Raw genomic sequence first — 22,786 nt, 5'->3', positions numbered from 1 at the left:
TGAGAAAAGATATACAAAAATTTACTGAGGAAAATAACTCCCTAAAAAGTAGAATTGGCCAAATGGAAAAGTAAGTACAAAAATTCACTGAAGAAAATAATTCCTTAAAAATTAGAACTGAGCAAGTGGAAACTAATGACTTTAAAGAACATCAAGATATGATAAAAGAAAATTTTAAAAGTTAAAAAAAAGGGGGCAGCTAGGTGGCGCAGTGAGTAAGAGCACTGGTCCCAGCGTCAGGAGACCTGGGATCAGTTCCAGCCTCAGATACTTAGCACCCACACAAAATAACTGGCCATGTAACCTTGAGCAAGTTACTTAACCCCAATTGCTTAAAAACAAACAAACAAACAAACAAAAAACATTGCATTAGAGATTTAAATTTCCCACATTCCCTCCAGCATTTGTCATTTTGGGGAGGCCAGGTAGCACAGCGAGTAAGAGCACCGGCTCCAGTGTTGGGATGACCTGGAGATCGAATCCCGGGCTCAAACACTTAGCACCCACCCAGAAACACCTGGCCGTGTAACCTTGAGCAAGTTACTTAATGCCAATTGCTTAGGGGTAGCCAGGTGGCTCAGCAAGTAAGAGCAATGGCTCCAGTGTCAGGATGACCTGGATCAAATCCAGGCTCAGATACTCAGCACCACACCCAGAAATAAGTGGCTGTGTAACCTTGAGCAAGTTACTTAACCCCAGTTGCTTTAAAAAATGGAAGAGGAGTGTCTAGGTGGTGCAGTGAATAAAGCACCAGCCCTGGAGTCAGTAGGACCTAAATTAAAATCTGTTCTCAGACACTTAACACAAAAATTAGCCGTATGACCTTGGGCAAGTCACTTAACCCCAATTGCCTTACAAAAAGCAAAAAATAAAATTGTACAGGAAGAAGAAGGTGGGGGAAGATGGAATGGGGTAAAATAGCCCACATAAAAGTGGCATGAAGGAGGTATTATAATGGAGGGGAAGATGAGGATGCAGGTGGCAGGCACAGCTTAATTGTCATCAAAATTGTCCCAAAGAGGGAATAACATACACACTGAGTAGGATACCAAAACTATAAGAAAGTAAAAAGGGATGGGGATAATAGAAGGAGAAGGGGTGTTAAAGGAATGGTACATTGGGGAAGACTGATCAGAAGTAAAACAATTGTGAGGAGGGAAAGGGTAAGGGGTAAGAAAGAAAGGGGGATAAACAAGGGGGAAATAGTATGGAGGAAAATATACAATTAGTTATCACAATGATAAATGTGAATGAGATGAATTCACTCATAAAAAAGCAGAGAGCAGAAAAATCAGAATCCTACAATATGTTGCTTACAATACATTTGAAGCAGAGATACACACAGGGTAAATGTAAGGGGCTTGGAGCAGAATTTATTATGATTCAGCTGAAGTAAAGAAAGCAGGGATAGCAATCATGATCTCAGACAAAGCAAAAGCAAAAATAAATGTAATTAAAAGAGCTAAGGAAGGGAACTATATATCTTGCTAAATGGTACCATAGACAATGAAGTCATATCACTGATTCAACCAGACTAAAACTGGCCTCTAACTTGTGGGTGGCCATAGCCACACAAAGCAGTTCAGAGACAGGGGAGTCAGGAATCAAGGAAGAGCTTAATTTCAAAGTGAGGAAAAAGCTTGCAAGTGGAAGGCCTCCCCTCCTAAGAAGGAAAGTTTAGAATGCTGGGGCAAAAGCAAGTCATATATATATATATATATATATATATATATATATAAAAAAACATAAGTAGGCTTGACCATGACACATTCTTTTTTTTTTTTTTAAAGAAATTGGGGTTAAGTAACCTGCTCAAGGTTACATGGCCAGTTATTTCTGGGTGTGGTGCTAAGTATCTGAGCCTGGATTCGATCCCAGGTCATCCTGACACTGGAGCCGATGCTCTTACTTGCTGAGCCACCTGGCCACCCTTAAGCAATTGGGGTTAAGTAACTTGCTCAAGGTTACATGGCCAGGTGTTTCCGGGTAGGTGCTAAGTGTCTGAGCCCGGATTCAATCCCCAGGTCATCCCGACGCTGGGGCCAGTGCTCTTACTCGCTGTGCTAACTGGCCACCCCAACACAATCATTCTTAGCAGTTCCCATGGAAGGCTGATGCATGGACAATGCAGGCATTCCTGGGTCCTGTGGGAACAGTTCTTGAGTTAATTTTCTTAAGGGTTGTTGAGCCTTGTGATTATTCAGTAGGGGTACAGAAAAAGAGTTAGTGTGGGGGAACAAGAGTGCAATATATGCTTCTGTTACACAAGCACAGGAATTCAGGATTTGTTAACATGTCAAGAAATTGTGATAGGCTGCAGCACATTGCTTCTTAGGTCCCTGAGAAATAGGGGGAGTTAATAGCTGGTGCTGATCAAAGCAATACACTTTCCCAGAGGGTGAGATCATCCAGAGCATAAAGGATTGTTGTTATGCCAAGCTCAGGACACAGTCTGCTTGCTGGGACTTAGCTCTGGGAAACAGGGTGTCTCCAAATATCTTGACAATACTAAATATATATTCACCAAATGGTATTGCATCCATATTTTGAAGAGGTTGAATTAGTTATAGGAGGAAATAGATAAGAAAACTATACTAATGGAGGATTTCAAATTTTCCCTCTCAAAACTAAATAAATCTAACCAAAAAATAAACAAGAAAGACATTAAGGAAGTGAATAAAATTCTGGAAAAGTTAGATATGATAGATCTCTGGAGAAAACTGAGTGGGAATAGAAAGGAATATACCTTTTTCTCAGCAATACATGGCACCTAAACAAAAACTGACCATGCGTTAGAACATAAAGACCTCAGGGTGGCCAGGTAGCACAATGAGTAAGAGCACTGGCCCCAGAGTCGGGATGACCTGGGATTGAATCTGGGCTCAGATACTTAGCATCACACCCAGAAATAACTGGCTGTGTAACCTTGAGCAAGTTACTTAATCCCAATTGTTAAAAAAAAAAAAAAGAACATAAAGACCTCACAACCAAATGCAGAAAAGCAGAAATAGTAAATGCATCCTTCTCAGATCCTAATGCAATAAAAATTACATTCAATAATGGACAATGGAAAGAGAGATTAGAAATTAAAAATCTAATCCTAAAAAATAAGTGGTTCAAAAAAAAAACAAATCATAGAAATGAGCAATAATTTCATTAAAGAAAATGACAGCAATAAGAGTACTTACCAAAATTTATGGGATGTAGCCAAAGTGGTACTTAGGGGAAAATTTATGTCTAATTGTTTACCTCAATAAAATAGTGAAAAACCAGATCAATCAATTAGCATTCAACTAAAAAAAACTAGAAAAAGAGCAAATTTAAAATCCCCAATTAAATACCAAATTGGAAATTCTGAAAATCAAAGGAGAGATTAATAAAATTAAAAGTAAGAAAACTATTGAGCTAATAAATAAAACTAGGAGCTGGTTTTATGGGGAAAAAAAAGCAATAAGGAGAAACCTTTGGTTAATTTGGTTTATAAAAGGAAAGAAGAAAACCAAATTACTAGTATCAAAAATATAAGGGGTGAATTCACCACCAGTGAAGAGGAAATTAAGATAATTGTGAGGAGATATTTTGCTCAACCATATGCCAATAAATTTGACAATCTAAATGAAATGGATGAATACCTACAGAAATATGAATTACCAAGATTAAAAGAAAAACAAATAAAATACTTCAATAATCCAATCTTAGAAAAATAAGTTTAACCATTTAACAATTTAACCAAAATTAAGCCATCAAGGAACTTTCTAAGAAAAAATCCCCTGGACCAGATGAATTCAAAAGCAAATTCTACCATACATTTAAAGAATAATTAATCTCAATGTCATACAAACTATATGGAAAAATCAGTGAAGAAGGAGTGCTTCCAAATTCCTTGTATGACATGAATATGGTGCTGATACCTAAACAAGGAAGATTCAAAACAGAAAAAGAAAATTATAGACCACTTTCCCTAGTGAACATTGATGCAAAAAATTTAAATCAAATACTAGCAAAGAGATTACCACAATATATCACAAGACTCATACACTATGACGAGGTGGAATTTATACCAGGAATGTGGGGATAGTTCAATATTAAGAAAGCTAAAATCATTATTGATTGTATCAATAACAAAACCAACAGAAACCATATGATTATTTCAATAGATAAAGAAAAAAGCCTTTGACAAAATGCAACCTCTATTTCTATGAAAAACACTAGAGAACATAGGTAGTGGAGCTTTCAAGAACCAGGGAATCTTAGCACTGGAGTGAACCCTAGAGGTCATTTAGCACAACATCCCAACCAACTCAAGAACTTTGTTCCATAATATTGCTGAACATGCGGCCAACCAAACTGTGTTTGAAAACTACCAGTGGTAGAAAACCCACAAAAACTGTTAGTTCACCCCATTATTAGAAATTCTTAGTTCATATTATATCCTTTACAGTGAGCTAAAATCTGATTCCTTGTAACTGTCATTCAATGCTCTCAATTCTGACCTTTGAGAATAATACTGAAAGCAATTTATTCTCTTTTCCACTAGTCCACAAGAATGATATATCAAGTAAATACATTACACATACTGTACTTGGATTTAAAGTCTCTCAGATTACCTTTGCATTCAAGATGAAAAGATGTCAGGCAGTGATCATGCATTTAGGTAAGTTTCCAGCTAATTGGAGGACCAGACCCAAAGAAGCAGGATTAAAGTGAACCTGGAAGGTTGTTCCTTTTTGGCTGATAGACATCCAACCTTGACCTTGTTCTGTTCCAAATAATAAACCAGGGATTTAAATGAAAGCATAAATGTTGTACAAATCACCAATTTATTGCTAATATAAATGTAGGAGAGTAAGCTAATCATTACATAATGGGATCAGGATTGAAAAAAAAGATTTTGACAGATTATTATGGGCCAAATTTGAAACTATGACTTCACTTGGATATGTGTAAAGTTTCATACTTGAACCAAAAAAATTCATGTGTATTGGTATAGGATATGAAAGGCATGGTTGTAAATCAGTTTGTGTAAGAATGTTTGAGGACTACATAGAATGGCACTTGTGATGTCCCAAACACAGAGAGAGATAATTATTGCAAATACATAAACACCAAGCTAATTTTCAATTAGATAAGTGGTCAAAGAAAATGAACAGAGTTCCCAGAGAACAATCATAGATTATAAATTATCACATAAATTGTCCCAAACCATTAACAACCAGAAATCAAGAAAAGAAAATTAAAACAACTTTGGAGTCCTACATCCTCACATCATACCCACTGGCAAAGATGTAAAAGATGGGAAGAGCCAATGTAAGAAGGCAGACACACTAATATCTTATTGGTGGAGCTGTGAAGTGGCCCAAATGTTCTGAATATCAGTTTGGAATTCTGAAGGATAAATGACTAAACTGTCCTTTGACTCACAAATTCCACTATTGGGCATATAGTCCAAGGAAGTCAAAGATGGAAAAAATCTCCCAGTATACAGAGTGTCCCAAAAGTCTCAGTGTGGTTTTAAAGTGTTAAAAGCTTAAGTCCTTAAGACTTTGGGGATATTCTCTTTTTTTTTCTTTTTGGAGGGCAATTGGAGTTAAGTGACTTGCCCAAGGTCACATGGCTAGGAAGTGTTGAGTGTCTGAGGCTGGATTTGAACTCAGGTGCTCCTGACTTCAGGGCTGGTGCTCTATTCACTGCACCACCTAGCTGCCCTGGGGATATTCTATATATCAAAACTATTCATTGAAGTACTCTTTGTGGCAGCAAAAGGCTGGTAACAAAGTTGGAACCATTGGTTGGTGATGGACTGAAAACCTATATTACATTAGAGCAATGGCATATTATTGTGCAAAAAAATAATCAATTTGAGGAAATTAGAGAAAAATGGGAAAATCTGTAAAAATTAGTACAGAGTAAACCAAGCTTCAAGACTAAAGCAAAGTTTTATTAACTTGAATGAATGCATTACCTAAAGGACTCAAACCCTGAATAAATGGGAGGGGGAATGAAGGTTATAGAGAACAGAAAATGAAACATTCCTCCTCCCTCATAGAAGAGAGGTGAACTACCAGGAAAATGCTGTGGACATTGTCTGATACGGTCACCATATCAGATAATTTTGTTTAATTGTACTTTTATCAATCCCAGAATGGAACTGAAATGATCATTACACTTGTCACCCTGGAAAAACATCCATTTTGAGGTTCATTCTCCCAACTGACCAGTCGAGACCATCATTTCATGCTCACTTCACTCCTGTCTTAACTCTCTCTTTAGACTTTCCCGCCTATTCACTAGCTGCCTGGCCCTTGCCCCACCCCCTGTAGCTCCTCTTATATATTGTTCTCCGCCATTCCATTGTGAGCCCCTTGAATGTAAAATTGTCTTGTTTACTTGTAATTGTATCCTCAGTATCTATTACGGTGACTCACACGGTAAGAACTTAATAATTGATCTATCTATCCATCTGGGCAACTAGTGTCCCAGTGGATAGAGAATGGAGCCTGGAGTCAGGAAGACTGATCTTTCTGAGTTCAAATCTGGCCTCAAACCTGACTCTTAACCTTGTTTGCCTCAGTTTCCTCATCTATAAAATGAGCTGAAGAAGGAAATAGCAAACCACTCTAGTATCTTTGCCAAGAAAACCCCAAATGGGGTCACAGAATCAGACCTGATTGAAAGAAATGGACAACAATCTATCTCCATCTATTTATGTAAAACCAAAGGGCAGCAACAAAAATTATTTTTAAACAATACCCAGGAGTTTTAGAAGATTGCAAGCTTAAGGTTTCAGTAATATGATATTGCTAATATAGAAAGTTAATATCATCCTTGACTACAGGAATAGGAAACGAGAGTCTAGAATGAGGTAGACAATACCCCTGCTTCACTCTGTTCTGGTCAGTTCACTTCTGGAGTATTATTTGCAGTTCTTGGTGTGACATTTTAAGGAGGCCATTGAAAAACTCAAAGGCTTTTGGAGAAAAGCAACCAGGCTGATGAGAATATTATGTGTGTGGAACTGGGGGTGTTTTTCTGAGAACGACCTCTAATCTCCAGGATTTGCAGGGTTGTCCTGTAGAAGAAGGGTTAACTGTGTTCTACTGGGCCCAAATATCAGAAGTTGGGCTAAAAGATGTAAAGGGTCAGTGTTTTGAGACAGTCGTCTGGCATTAGGGAGTCCCATCTGGTAGGACGCAGGCTTTTCCTATTGACCCTTGCTTTCTGTAACTAGGTTGATAGGATCATAATCTCCCACTGTAGATGAAACTGTCAGTTGGTTAAATCTTAGTCCAGATACCCGGTTTATGTCTAAGAAATATAGGAATAATTTGTCACTCACAGTTAAGAATACAGTTGATTTTGTAAGAAGCATATTGAGTTGGTTTTCATTAATACAGAATTAGAACTGACGGTGGGATGGATGGCTATGTGGCAATTTCCAGCAAGTAGTTGAAAATGAAAGTCTGGAGTTCAATATAATGGTCAGGAGTCAAGACACATATCTCGGCAGCATGAGGACAAAGAGGAGATTTGAAGCTCAGCGAGGAGATGATATCTTCCAGAAAAAAAAGAGTGTAGAGGCTTATAGAATTAACCTTAGTAAACGCCTATATTTGGAAAGAAAGTAACCCAATGTATAGACAGAGAAGGTGCAGGCAAAGAACTGTGATGATTATGCAAGCTAAAAAAAGGAGAGTATCACAATAGAGTGAGACTTACCACTGTCAAATGCTTTTGAGAAGTCAAAGAGGATCATGCTGAGAAAACAATGTTAGATCTATTTGACCTTCAGTGATCTACCAAAGAGGTTTTAATTATGGTGCAGGGCAACATGACTAATGTGGAAATATGTTTACTAGGACTGTACATGTATAGCCTTTGTCAGAATGCATGCCATCTTACGAAGGGGAAGAGGAGGGGGATAATTTGGAACTCAAAATCTTATAAAAGTGAATGCTGAAAGCTAAAAGTTAATTGATTGATTGAAACAATTATAGAGCAGGGGGAGAAGAATCAAAGTTGCAATAGGTAATGAGCCCATGGGTTGTACAAGTGGTGAGACCTGATCCCACGTGTGTCCTGGTTCAATGTTCAGCATCTTTTCCATGATATCACACTACCTGGTACACATGTGGTGTGTGCATCAGATATTTCCCTGATGAGACTCTTAACAAAAAAAGGAAGAAAAGCTAAAAACTTGAAAATTAGACTTAGTCAAAGAAGCCTAATTAGGGGCAGCTAGTTGGCACAGTGAATGGAGCACTAGCCCTGGAGTCAGGAGGACCTGAGTTCAAATCCAGCTTCAGACACTTAACACTTACTAGCTGTGTGACCTTGGGCAAGTCACTTAACACCAATTGCCCTGCCTTCTCCCCTCCAAAAAGACAAAAAACAAAACAAAGAAGCCTAAATAAATAGCAAGGGTAAAACCATCATTTTGTCATTGTGACAGACAGTGACACTGTGAAGAATTGTAGATAATGAGATAGTAAACCTAGAAGACTGCAAGAAGGGAAATTGATTAGAAATAAGGACATTCAGAAGGGGAGTGGTTTTCAGAGAGGGGACAACTGCTTTGAACATGTTCAGCATGAGATATCTACAGGGGACCAAGGTGGAAATGTTTAAAAGATAGTTGGTGATGTGGGACAGGAACACAAAAGGAACTAGGACTGGATGTATAGATATGAGCAATTCCTGAATGATGACTTTTTGTGAACTACAACATATTCACAGTTAAAAAAAAAGACACATCCTCCATCTTGGCCCATTCGATGAGGATCAATAAATAAATCTATAAAACAGTGAATTCTGCATGTTCCTTGAAAATCTTAGTGTTGATATGATGACCCTGGCATAACAAATTGGATTACCACCTTCTTTATATTTATATGGAGAAACTGTATACCCTTTCAGAAGGGAAATCTACTTTTCCATCTACAAATCTATAGTGACAGCTACAGAAAAGAAGGAAAAGGGGAGGGGGTATAATGGTAATGGGAATTTGAAGACCTTCCCTGTTTCAAAGATCTTCCCTGCCCCCTAATAGGCTGAATGTCATCACATGGAACCTGTGGTGGGAGGAGTTTGCTGAAGGACGGAGCAGAGCCCACAGGAAGCTGAGAGTCATAGCAGCTAAAGCTGGAGGGAAGAGAGGATGCACCCAGGGAAATAGCTAGGCTTGTGAGTGTTAGTTTGTGGGAAGGATAAAGGGTGGTATGGCTCCCTGCTATGCTATGGTGTATTAACTCCTTTGCTACTATGATGGATTTGACTTTCTGGCGTTGGAATTTGGTTTTCTGGTATCTGAATAAATGTTTTGCTTCTGTCTTCTATATGGAGAGTCTGTTATATGTTGTGATTGAGAACTATGCCAGCATATTCACAGTCACCGTAGGTACTGTGAATATTGCAGTGGTGCTATAGGGGGAGAGAGAGAAAGAGAGAAGAATCAAACATAAAATGTATTAATATCATAGACTTTTACAAATATATGTGCATACTTTGTATATGTTAATATTTCCAGTAAGAAAACTTGTCAGGGCAACTAGGTGGCACAGTGAATAGAGCACTGGCTTTGGAGTCAGTAGAACATGAGTTCAAATCTAGCCTCAGACACTTTACAATTAACTAGCTGTGTGACCTTGGGCAAGTCACTTAGCCCTAATTGCCTTGCCTTCCCCCTCAAAAAAACAAAATACCCCAAAACTTGTCAAATACTTTACAATTTGAAAGGATCTAATTTATAAGAGCTTTCATGTGAGATAGAAGTGAAAAATCTGGCCAATAGAAAATTTCCTAACAAAATGAATCAATAAAAGAAATAAACATTTCTTTCACAAAAGACCCTGAATATTCAGTGTTTTCATTATTATGGTTAAATTTCAATGATTGTGGTCATACTTTGCTCCTATTTTGCTATAGCAATATATCACATTGGAAAGGCAATCCTGAGTTATTTTTCTCACATAATTTAATTTAGATTTAATATAAATTTAGTATAAATTTAAATTTATAAAATTAAAAAATTAAAATTAAATTAAAAATACTCCTTAAAAAGTAAAATTGGCCAAATGGAAAAGGAGGTATAAAAGCTCACTAACGAAAGTAATTCCTAGAGGTGGCCAGGTAGCACAGCGAGTAAGAGCACCGGCTCCAGTGTCGGGATGACCTGGGGATTGAATCCGGGCTCAGATACTTAGCACCACACCCAGAAATAACTGGCTGTGTAACCTTGAGCAAGTTACTTAACCCCAATTGCTTAAAAAAACAAAACAAAACAAAAAAACAAACAACACCATTAATATAGTAACTGATTGTTAATCTAGTCATTAAATTATTTGTGTATTAAAATGGATTTCTTATAATCATTTCAAAAGTCTGAATTACAATTTTCATTTGAAACAACATTAAACACACAAACAACTAACTATTTCTGGAATCACAGGATCAAAGACAGAGACTTTAGGGGTCATCTAGCCCAACCTCATCCTTTTGGAGGTGAGGATCCTGAGACCCAAAGACTTAGATCTGTGATCTCATTAAGTCAACAAGCATTTATTAACAACTCTATGTGCATTAATGAGGGACTCCCTTTAAGTCTGCAGATCACAATTTATACGTGTCCCTTTTCATCTTGCACAGCTCCTCCCTATCTCTTGCTGTCAGCACTTTACAGGGGTCTCACTGAATGGGCTGGAGATCTTCCTCTAAATGGCCGGATATTTCAGGATACCAGTGGGGAACATGGGTTGTAACTCACATAACTCACATCGTTATTTGACTGGCCTCTATCCTTTTATAGTCATGATTTTCTTTGGGAATATCAATAAATACATAAAGAATTAAGAATAATTCTCTGCTTACATATATAGGGGAGTGATAGCCAGGAAGAACTGGTCTGGACAAGGAAGTCAAAGGGAATTATGATACATGTCCTTTCCAGGAATGGTAGTGTTGATGTGACTGCTATTCAGAGTGTAGCATCATAGGTATGGGAGCCCAAATTCTGGTCTGAGATAGAGGCTAGAAAGTAAGAGAATGACCTGGAGATGGCCAGAAGTGACATGGTGAGCCTGGATGAGCTAAGATCCCAGAGCACTGGGAGTCCATCTATTTTTTTCCTTGTATCATTCTTGCTAACATCCCTTGTTGGTATCATACTGGAAATACTCATGCCCCACAAGGGAGTGCTCCACGGCCATTTGCGTGTCCTGAATCTATCTTTAGTTCCTCACAGGCTGTGGCATACTTTGGAGCATTTCTGTAATTATATTACTGTAAACAAGAAGGCAGAAGCCTGGAGGGTCATTAACAGTCCCAGATAATTTCCCCAAAGCAATCTAGCCCAGAATGAAATGAGAGTTAAGCTGAGTTTCCTTTGGGAAATCACATAGCTCCTTTAGTAATCCCCAATTCCTTCCAGAAGCAAGAACACATCTTTTAAACACAAATAGACATACAAGGCAAGGTAGGATTTTGGCCACACTGCAACTGAGGGGTTTGGCCTGGTAAAACATCTGCACCCACAAACATACAGAAACACACTGGGCTCTTCCAATAAGCCAACACATTTTTCCCCTCATCTTTTCCAGTTGCAACTAAAAATGAGAGACAAATCTGGCTTCTAAAAACATCCCTTCTAATTTAAGCCCTTCTGCCCCAAAGTGAAGAGGAAAATATTGAACATGGGTAATGAATCACCATACACAAAATCTATGTAGTGAATTAGTAAATTATCTTCTAGCACATAAAGCATCCTCTAGCAAACTAGAGGCTGATAATTCTGGCCCCAGAGGGGGAATGTTTGGGGTTTTCTCATCAATAGGGCAAAGTTCAGACTATCTCTGGATTTCTATTAGGATATATAGTAATGGGCTCCTTCCTCCTTGAAATTCGAGCTAAAATGTTTTTTTTTTTTATGATTTTCAGTAAGTTTCTCCTCACCTTGCTAATCAGAAATTCTATTTGTGACATTCACAAACACATTATAATTTAATTCAATCAAATAAATATGAAATTCCACCTGCCTACTATGTTTAAAGCAGAATGCTAGGTGCTGAAAGCTAAAACAGTCTCTAATTGCAATCTCCCAGTGGGGAGCAATTTTCATTTTGTCTGACTTGATGTTCTCTGCCATCCCTGAAGATTTGATAGCCTATTTTTTTTAACAAGCATTTTTTCCTCTCTCTCCCATCTCTCCCTTCATGTGTGAATTAAAGGAAAACCAAACCAAACCCTGGTAACAAATATGAATAGTCAAGCAAAATAAATCCCGAAGCTTTTCTATGACGTATGATTCTTAGTTTGAGTCAACTTTGTGTATGTACTACACTCAATGTGATAGTAATGGCAATTAAAGATTCCCCTGTATTGGCTTGGTTTTCAAATTGATTGTATTAAAACCCAGAGTTTGTTAATCCCACCTGTGGGATGGGCTTGTTGATGTGAAAAGAAAGTCCTGAAGTGGGAGGAGCTGGTGATGTAGATTTGGAGAGACAAGAGAGAGGCGGAAGATCTTTTTGGAAGCAGCACCTCGTGGAGAGAGAGAGAGAGAGAGAGAGAGAGACTAAGAGAATTGCTGGTGGCCGCTTTGAATTGCCCTGGACTTTTGAGACCTGCCCCCTGAGCTGCCAAGGACTGAGGAGACATGGCTGTTTTGCTGGTACTTTGTCTGTCTGTTTTGATGTTGTTTTGCCAGATTTGTCCACTGGTGAAAGACAGTCCTTTTGTTGAAGAAGTCCTGGAACCTGGCTGTTCGCTAAGAAGGCCTGCGACTGTCCTGCAGACAGAGTGAATACTGTCCACTGGTGAGGGACAGTGCTGTTGTTGCAGGGGTCTGGAGACTGTCCTGCAGACAGAGTGAATACTGTCCACTGGTAAGGGACAGTGCTGTTGTTGCAGGGGTCTGGGAGCCTTTCTGTTGGTTCAGAAGCCCTGAAGAAGGATTTTCTTGTTGTATGTTTACAGAAATCCTGGGAGAGGGCTTTGCTAATGTGTTCAGGGGTTCTAGGACTGTTCTACAGACAGAGGATAAATTCATGAAGGGACTGGCAATGTATCTTGTGGCTTTGCTAAGCCTTGTCTCCCCAGGAACTAAGATTGCTGAGAACTTGCCTCGTGTCAAGATGAAGAAAAGAGCTCCATTTGGGTATTAAGTGCTGTGTTTAAACTTGATGTAACTCTGGGGTAGATTCAATTGTGATCCAGGGGTGGGGAACTTTTGACCTTATTGTGCTCTGTGATTGACAAATGAAGGTACTTTACTTATGTTTGGAAACTAATCTCCATTTGAGAAGAGGGACTTTGTGGTGGACTTAATTAAGGTATAGCCTAGGGGTGGAGTAGTATTTAGAACAGAGACTTTGTAATTGATTGAATGATTGGAAGGTCCTGGGGTGGGGTAGTACTTGGAGATTATTTAATCACGCTTAGTAAATGCTGTATTTTGAATGATGTCATGTTTTGATCTTCTCTGTTCTTGGTTTGTTACTGAATAAAATAGAGAGCACCTATGCTGGTATTTTGAACCTGGGAAGTTGCCTTCTTTTGGCATTACATTACACTCATCTACTAGAATGTAACCTCTGTAAGGGAAAGAACCATGATTTGTATACCTTTGTATCTGCCAGAGCCTAGCATAAGTCTTTGGAAATACTGGGCATTTTAAAAAATTGAAATCCTCCCCTTGGAGTTTGTAGGGAGTCTGAGCACCAACTGGGTCAGAAGAACTGAGTTCTGATCTTCCTTCTTCCTCTCTGTCATTTGAAATAAATAAATAATGCTAAGGATCAACTCTTTGATATGTAAAAAGGGGCCTGGGCTTGGGGTGGAGGGTTGATGGTAACATACACTTTGACTATTTCAGTCAGTTGTGGGGAAGGGAAAATAAGGTGATGCACATGAGAAAATTCAGGAAAAAAATAAAGGAGAATGGAAATGATGGGCCATCGGCACAAGTAAAACCAGCATTGAAGACATAAGCCAAAGTCTCTAAAACAGGTCTCTAGAAGAACTGCTGCTCTAGGCAATTCTTTCCCCTGATTCCTGGAGCAAAGAGCTGTCCTTCCTTTTCCAATGTCCTGAACCTCTGTCAGTCTGTCCTTGAGCTGACAGTGATTTCCAGTGCCCTTGTGGTTGAGCTCTTCAAGTGCTAGGCTTTCTCTGCTGCCCTCACAATCATAAAGGGATTCAGTCATCACCCATGGATCTTACTCAGCTCAAGCATGGAGGGCCTGGAATGAATAGGACTTACTATAGGTAGCTGCCAAATGGCAAGGAATGGAGAAGCACGGATAGTGATGGAGGAGAGGCCAAGGCTGTGGGTGTGAAACACACAAAAATAATGGATTTGTATAAAGCTTATTTTACTTTTCTAAAACATGGGATTTCATTACTGGGAGAGATTCCTGATATAGAATCTCCCTCCATCAGGTACAGATGGGCACCTTGTCTTTAATTTGTAAGCTTCAGAAAATTTTCTGAGGGCACTGAGGGGTTAAGTGTTTTGCCCAGAGCCACAGAACTAGGAAGTGGAGAGATAGGACCTGAAAGCAGCTCTTCCTGTCTCCAGGGATAGTCATTTATCATCATGCCATGCTGTCTGTCTAAGGACTAAGACGCCTCTGGGTCAGCACTGGACAGAAGGGAAAGGATTCAGCAGCTATATAACAGACCACAGTCTGAGGGCAGTTGGTCAGCAGACTTCCAGAGACCTCTAGCTACTGGAAATGACGGTTGAGGTAGGTGGTGGGGTTGGGAGTGGCCAGGATCCCATTCAAAGATGCCTATGGTGTCTCTTTGGATTTGGTTACTGGGGAATGATTTCCTTCTCTTTGATTTTCCTGCCGACTGGGTGACATTGCTCCTGTTAGAGAAGTCAGAATCCATTCATCAGATAAAGGATATTCACCTTGCTTACTCCAGATAAGTCAGCCAATGTCTTGCCAATGATCCCAACGCAATAGGCGGTACAATCAACTGGCTCCATGTCCCTGGCAACAGTGCCTCCCCTTAAAGAATCATCGAAAACTATAGAAAGAAGGAAGAACATGTTTCCTAGATAACCCAGACCAGAAAATTCAGTGCAAGGAAGAAATTAACCCTGGTTAGCATGGCTGATTGGATGTGTTTCCTGGTAGACTTGGTGCCTGGGTCAGTGAATCTTCTGCTGGGGATAGAAAAGTCTTCTAACCAAGCCTGTGGAAAGGAGCAGGCCTGTTGGTAAAGGAAAAAGAATGTCAACAGCAGTCTTTTCCTCAATCCCCACCTTCTGATCCTGTGGCTGAGACAAGGGCCTTGGCTAGAAAGAGCTCCTTTTAAAACTCCACCTAAGAGAGAAGATGGAGCCCACTCTGCCCGTGACTAATAAATAGATCTATGGCAAAAAAAGCAACACAGCCCTAGGGATGGGATCCTGGAAGACCGGGATCAGATCCAGCCTCAGATACTAGCTGCATGACCCTGGGCTGCCTATTTCTGCCTCAGTGTCTTCTCTTGTAAAAATGAGGGGGTTAGACCCAATGACCTTTAAATTCCCGTGCAGCTTCAAGTCCAAGATTCTCTGACTTTAGCAGAATGTAGGAACTGGAAGGAGAAAGGAATCTTCCAGCTCTGAGCCCAGCAGGGTCATGCCTCGCAATATTTATGCAACCAGAAGAGTTCTACCCTTGGGGCAGCTAGGTGGTGTAGTGAATAGAGCACTGGCCCTGGTGTGAGGAAGACCTGAGTTCAAATCCAACCTCAGACACTTGACACATTTACTAGCGGTGTGACCTTGAGCAAGTCTCTTAACCACAATTGCCTTGCCTTCCCCCCTCCAAAAAAAGAAGAATTCTACTCAACAGAGTAACATTGCAGAAACCACATACCCCGTGGAGCTACCAAGAGGAGTGATGTCCAACTGTCCAGCAGAGGGAGCAGTGTCCAGAAGAGAGCATGTAGATGGTGCCCAGTAGAACACGGCCCAGAAACTGCACGGTGCAAAGGCCTCCGCGGCCTTGCAGCTGCATGTGATACACTTACCTGTCTGCCCTTCTCATTTGTGGGACAGCAAGTACTAGATTTGGGGAACGTTTTATTCCTTCTTTGCTTTCTACACCATTTCACTGAATCTTTTACTTTAAACTCAGTGTGTTATCTGCCTGACCGCTAAAGGTTGGCCCACCAGAGAACGATGGTGGTACTTTGGATCTACGGGAGCCTTTTCTATGGGGATTCCTCTGTAATGGTAAGGGAATCTGAAGATCTTCCCTGCCCCTTAATGGGCCTTACTTGGAGCCCAACAAGAGAAGTTAGCTTAGGGGAAGCTTGTTTTTCAGGAAAGGCCACACCTTTTGTTACTTTGTGGGGTCAGGAAGGTTGTGATATCCTCTGACCCTGAATAAGGATAGATATACCCTGATGTGAGGTTTTGCTTTGGGGCTTACTTATGGGAAGAGTTGTATAATTTGGCCAGATGAGACTCTGGGCAGCCATTGAGTCCCCAGCTTTGAAAACCCAGATGTTAGAGCTTCTCTCTCTGGTAACTAACTAGGTGTGGATGTAATGGTCAACCAACAAGAAGTCCTGTTAGTCTCTTGAATTGTGTTATTTTCTCTGTTTGTATTTTTTGTCTCCTTGTCATGTGTTTGTATCTTCTCTGGAGTTCAGGATGGTGACTTTTTCCCCTGAATATGTAAATGATATATATGTTTGACTAAAGTAAGATTATTAACCCCTTTTGAGTTGCTTTCCTTCAGAAAAGCAGATCAAAGAACCTGTGCTGGCAGCCACCCTGGGTGTGCTAGGGTCTTGCTGCTATACCCCCTGCACATTTTTCAATCCTTTCAAAAAAGAGAATAAAAGAAGATGGAATATTAGAGGCAATCCAGATGAACTCTCCCAACGCTCTCCTCTAAACAACTTTATAATAATGCCTCAAATCAGATTTTGGAGTGACAGAGCCAACCAGAGGTCAGGGTGAGATATTTCTCTAGCCTAAGAAAACTTATAAGGTCTGCAGGAAGGTTTGTGACATTGGGAAGCCTGCCTGGAGACTACCACGCAGCAAAAGCAGGAGCAGAAGCAGCTTCAGGAGCTCTGACCAGAGATAGTAAGGGATTTAGATTACAAGAGATCGCACTGGGTACAGCTCTGCACTAATTGGCTGTGCTATTGCCTGTACACAGTTCTGGGTCATTTCCAGGGTGGAGAAGAGCACTGGGGGTCAGACACAAAGGATAAGGGCCATGTTCTCAGTTCCAAGGCAAAGAAAAGTCCAGCACATGTGACTTCAGGGGATTTCCTGACCAGAGCACAGACCAGGAGAGCAGTGACCATACCTCTCCCAGGATCACATTGTCTTGGAAGTACCAAAACTTCGCAGAGCCCTAGAACTAGCTCAGAAAACAGTAACACCAAAAAAAGCCTGAAGTTTGAGATAGTGCCCCTCTACTTCCACATGAGTGTTACTGCTACTAGGTCAGTATCTCCAAGATATCAAAGCAAAAAGAAAAGTACACATATGTACGAAAATATCTATAGCAACTCTTTGTGTGGTGGCAAGGAATTGGACATCGAGGGGATGTTTATCAATTGGGGAATGACTGAACAAGTGTGGCATATAATTTTGATAGAATACTATTGTGCTATAAGAAATGACAAGGAGGGTGGTTTCAGAAAAATATGACAAGACCTATACGAACTGATTCAAAATGAAGAGAGAACTGGAAGATCATTGTGCTCAGTAACAGCAATTTTGTAATGACGGTCAACTGTGAAAGACTTGGCTACTCTGATCAGTACAATGATCCATGACAGTTCCAAAGGGCTCATGATGACAAAATGCCACCCACCTCCAGAGAGAGAACTGATAAACTTTGAGTGCAATGGAAGTATAATTTTTTCACTTTTATTTTTTCTTGCTTTGTATTGAAATATGGCTAATATGAAAATATGTTTTGTGTGATTTCACATGTATAAGTGATAGCATATTGCTGGCTTTCTCAGGGGTTGAGGTAGGAAGTGGGAGGGAGTAAGAATTTGGAACTCAAAATTTAAAAGGAAAAAAATGTTAAAGATAAGTAATAAATTAAAAATACAAATTTCTTAAAAGGAAGAAAAATTGTTTGGAATGGTCTGATGTTGATAAAAACGTGTCAGGTGACTACGTGGTCCATTGTCTTATGGGGCTGAACAGGGAGGTAAGAGAGAACTGAGTTCAAAGCAAACTTCAGACACTTAGTAGCCATGTGACCCTCAGCAAGCTTTCTGTCTCAGTTTTCTCATCTGTAAAATAGGGATAATAATAGCACTTACCTCACTGGGTTGTTGTGGGAATCAAATGAGTTATGACATACAAAATGCTTTACAATCCTTAAAGCATCCTGTAAATAGTATTATTAATTTTCACTTGTTTTTCCAGATGTTGACTAACCATTTCTTAAATGATCTATTGAGTAGTATTCCATGTATCAAAGTCAAGCTTATTGGTCTATAGTTTTGCAGATTCTCTCTTGTGCCTTTTCCCCCTTCGTTTCTTAAATCGAAAACAACATTTGTTCATTTCTAGTGCTGTGGCTCCTTTCCCTTTCCTCATGATAGTTCAAAAAACTCTAATGGTGGCTCAGCCATGACATCTGCTGGCTCCTTAAGTACCCAAAGATGTACCAAATCTCTGTCAAGTAACTTGAATTCATTAAGAGCTATGAAGTTCTCACTGAATGTCTCCTTTTGTTTTCTCGAGTACCAAGCACCTGCTGGAAGCTTGTCATCTGTCATTTTCAAAGAAAAGATCCTTCTCCTAGGGAATGAAAACAGAAGGAAGATGAGAATTAGGCAGCTCTACTCCCTCCCTCCCCCCATATCAGGTTATCATTCTATTTATTCCTAACATCAATCCTATTCCTTCCTTGATCCCCCTCTTTCCCCAATATAGAGAAAACAACCCCCCCCCCTTTTTTTTTTACTGTCCCTAGGTTTATTTGGTAACCCCCGCAGATTCCGGGACTCCGCGCTTCCCAGCCATTCTTACAAGACCAAACCATGTTCTTTTATTTATTCTTTCTTTTGCACCCTGCTTTTATCTTCTGTGTAATCATTTCATATCTAAGATGATGAATAAGTTTCCTAGTATTCTATTAAGAATATTCGTGTTTTTCCTTTGCATCAGAATTGTTTCTCTCTTTTTCTTAAGAATGTCAATCTTGAAAGAATTTCCTTCCTCCTGGGCTGCCTCCTTTATAAAAATGTTAGTCCTTGGGATACTAACTAACTGTGTATTTCCCTCCATGCTATTTTCCCCTGATTTATCACCCTTTCTCTTGTACCCTCTATCCTTTCCCTTCTCATCACTGTGTTCCCCCATGTACCCTCCCATCAGTCCCCCCATCTTCTTCTATTATCCCATCCTTTTTGACTCCCTTATAGAGTTTTGTATCCAACTGAGTGCATGTTATTCCCTCTCTGAGTCTATTTTGATAAGAGTAAGATTTAAGTTTTGCCCACCACCCCCTCATCTTCTCCTCCATTATAAGAGTTCTTTCATACCCCATTCCATATCTCCCCTCCTTCTTCCAGTGCCTTTTTCTTTCTCACCCCTTTATTTTATTTTGGGGGTATCATCCTGTCAAAGTAACCTTATATCCACATCCTCTGTATATACTCCTTCTGATTGCTGTTATAGTACTAAAGTTCTTAAGGATTACAAATGTTATCTTGCCATATAGAAATATAAAGTTGAATCTTGTTGAATTTCTTATATTTTCTCTTTCTTATTTCTTTCTTTTTTTTTTTTTACCTTTTTAGGTTTCCTTTGAATCTTCCATTTGGAGGTCAAATTTTTTATTCAGCTCTGGTCCTTTAATTAGTAATGCTTGAAAGTCCTCTATTTCATTAAATATTCATTTTTTAACTCTGAAAAAATTTATTCACTTTTGCTGGGTAGGTGATTCTTGGTTGTAATCCTAACTCCTCTACTTCTGATATATCACATTCCAAGCTCTCTGGTTCTTTAATGTGGAAGCTGCCAAATCCTGTGTAATTCTGACTGTAGCTCCATGATATTGTTTCTTTTTGGCTGCTTGCTATACTTTTTCCTTGATCTATGAGCTCTAGAATTTAGCTGTGATGTTCCTGGGAGTTTTCATTTTGGCATTTCTTTCAGGCAGTGATTGTGGATTCTTCCAATTTATATTTTTCCCTTGATTTCTAATATATCAGGGCAGTTTCCTTTGATAATTTCTTGAAAGACGTTGACTGGGTTTTTAATTTTTTTTATCATGGCTTTCAGCTAGTCAAATAATTCTTATATTATCTCTCTTGGATCTATTTTCTAGGTCAGTTGTTTTTCCAATGAGAAATTTCATGCTTTCTTCTTCTTTTTTTACTTTTTTGATTTTGTTTAATTGTATCTTGATATCTCATAGAGTCATTACCTTCCTCTTGCTCAATTCTTATTTCTAAGGAATTATTTTCTTCAGTGAGTTTTTGTACTTCCTTTTCCATTTGACCAATTTCATTTTTAGGGAGTTACTTTCCTCAGTAAATTTTTGTATATCTTTTCCCATGCTATTGACTCTTTTTTTCATGATTCTCTTGCTTTCATTTCTTTTCCCAATTTTTCTTCTACTTTGATAATTTACTTTCAAAAAATTTTTAAGCTCCACCAGGAATTCTTTTGGGGTCTGAGACCAAATTACATTTTTCTTTTGAGGCTTCACTTATGGCCATTTTGACACTATTGGTCTTCTAAATTTATGCCTTAATCCTCCCTATTATGATAGTAACTTTCTAGAGTCAAATTCTGTTCTTTTCTTTTTTTTCATATTGCTTATTTTTTCTGCCTTTTTTGTGACTTGGTGCTTTGATGTTAGAGTTGGGCTCTCGTCATGCACTGTCCCAGGTATTTTTGTGCTGGGGCTCAAGGTCTTGTTGCAGACTTTCACTAGGCTTCAGGGCTCAGCTGTTTGCTTTGACTAGAGGGTAGGCTTCACTTCTGACTTGTACTGGTGGGGGTGCTCCCTGTTGGCCTCCCTGAGTGTTGAGGTTAGCTGCTGATTGGCCCCAGGGGTTCAGGCACAGCTACTGGGTGGCTGTGGTTACAGAGTCTTTCTGGTGGCCAGCCTTAGAGGAGGTATATTGTTGCTGGTTGGCCACAGAGGTCAGCCCTGCTGGTGGGTTGCTATGGAAGCAGGGTGTCTCTGCTGGCAGACCCCAGGGGTGGGGTCTCACTGCTGGCCCGCTCCAGCACAGGCATTCATTACTGGTCAGCAATGAGGTCAAGGCCTAGCTGGTGCTTGTGCTGGGGGTGGGGTCACTGAGGTGGGCCCTTGCTGTGCTGTACACACTGCTGGCTTTTCTGAGGGGCAGCTGATTTGCAGGAAGTCAGGCCCTTCCTGGTGGATTGCCCAGGCTTCTTTGCTGCAGGCCCCATGCTGTGAGACTGGCTGCTGCTGCTTCTGTTATTTGCTGATAGACGACAAAAAAAAAAAAAATTCCAGTAAAAACATTTGTGTTGGAAGTGATGGGGCAAGGAGGACAGAGTTCTGTGCCTCCCCTCCCTCCCCACTGAGACACACTTTTCCTGGCAGGCTGGTCAGCCACTTCCCCCACTCTGCCATCTTGGCACCAGAAGTCCCCCCCAAACTTGAAGGAAGGAAGCAAAGACAAAGCTCACGCTCCCTGGGGAAGGGGCTAACTCAGACTGGGTCCTGTTTATAGAGTAACCAAAAGCCAGAGTCCCATGTGGTGGGGCCCAGCCCAAAGTAGTAAAACAGCAGATGCCTTGGGTGCTAGAAGCAATCCCATCACTGGGTCAGGCCCTGCACAGATGGTCTGGCTTCTTCAGGAGTGGGTACTTGACAAAACTAGAAGGAAAAAGGATGGGTCACAAATTAAAACTATTATAGAAGAATATTAACTTCCCTCACAGCACACTTTTGATGGGAGCACAGAGTAAGCATTGAATGGGGTCATTGGAGCCAGAACGAGGAGAAAACTGGGGCAGAGAATTGCTCCCGGCCCAGTAACTGAGCCAGAGAGCACATGGGGCAGTACTGGAACCCAGCGTTTCCTGATTCCAGCCCCAGTACCCCGTCCATCCCAGCTAGTGCTTCCTCTGCTCTCTTCTTCACGAGACTCATCAAGTGGAATTAAAAATGCCTAAACTGTCTGTGTGTTTTAGCCTGCTGACTCCATCACAAGACTCACCACCCAAGCCATAAGAATAGCAACAGTAATAAAAGTAATAACAGATCACACTTCCCTAGTGAGTTAATGCTTTCAGAACTTCACACAAACTTTGTGTCATTTGATTCTCACATCCATGCATGGAGGTTGGTGCTGCTATTATCCCTGTTCCACAGATGGGGACATCCAGGCCAGAACAGGTGAAGTGCCTTGCCCTGGGTCCCATAGTAAGTGTCTGAGACTGAATTTGAAGGCAGGTCTGCAGGTCTAGTGTCTCAGACACAGCACTCTATCCCCTCTGCCCCAGAGCTTCCAAAAGAAATCATTACAGAAATACGTGTCCAAAATATGCCATAAGGTTTTTTACCAGGACTCCTTTTGTGGGTCAGCAAAGAACAGAAAATAAAGTGAGCACCAATGAAGCAGGGAATGGCTGAAGAAGTTACGGGATGTGATTGCTGTGGAATATTATTGGAGAGTAAGGATTTCAAAGAGAAATTCATTCTCTTTATAGGGCCTCCTACACAGCAGGAAACTTGGATGTTGAGTGAGATCTGTGCTGCAGCAGGAGGCTGCACTAAGTAGGTCCACAGGTTTAATCTCCAGTACAATTTCTCCAATG

This window comes from Petaurus breviceps, unplaced genomic scaffold (genome assembly GCF_028583685.1).
Source record: "Petaurus breviceps papuanus isolate PSGF00001 unplaced genomic scaffold, PetGlider_PUasm1.0 456, whole genome shotgun sequence".
NCBI classification, from domain to species: domain Eukaryota; kingdom Metazoa; phylum Chordata; class Mammalia; order Diprotodontia; family Petauridae; genus Petaurus; species Petaurus breviceps.
This window is presented reverse-complemented; position numbering follows the sequence as displayed.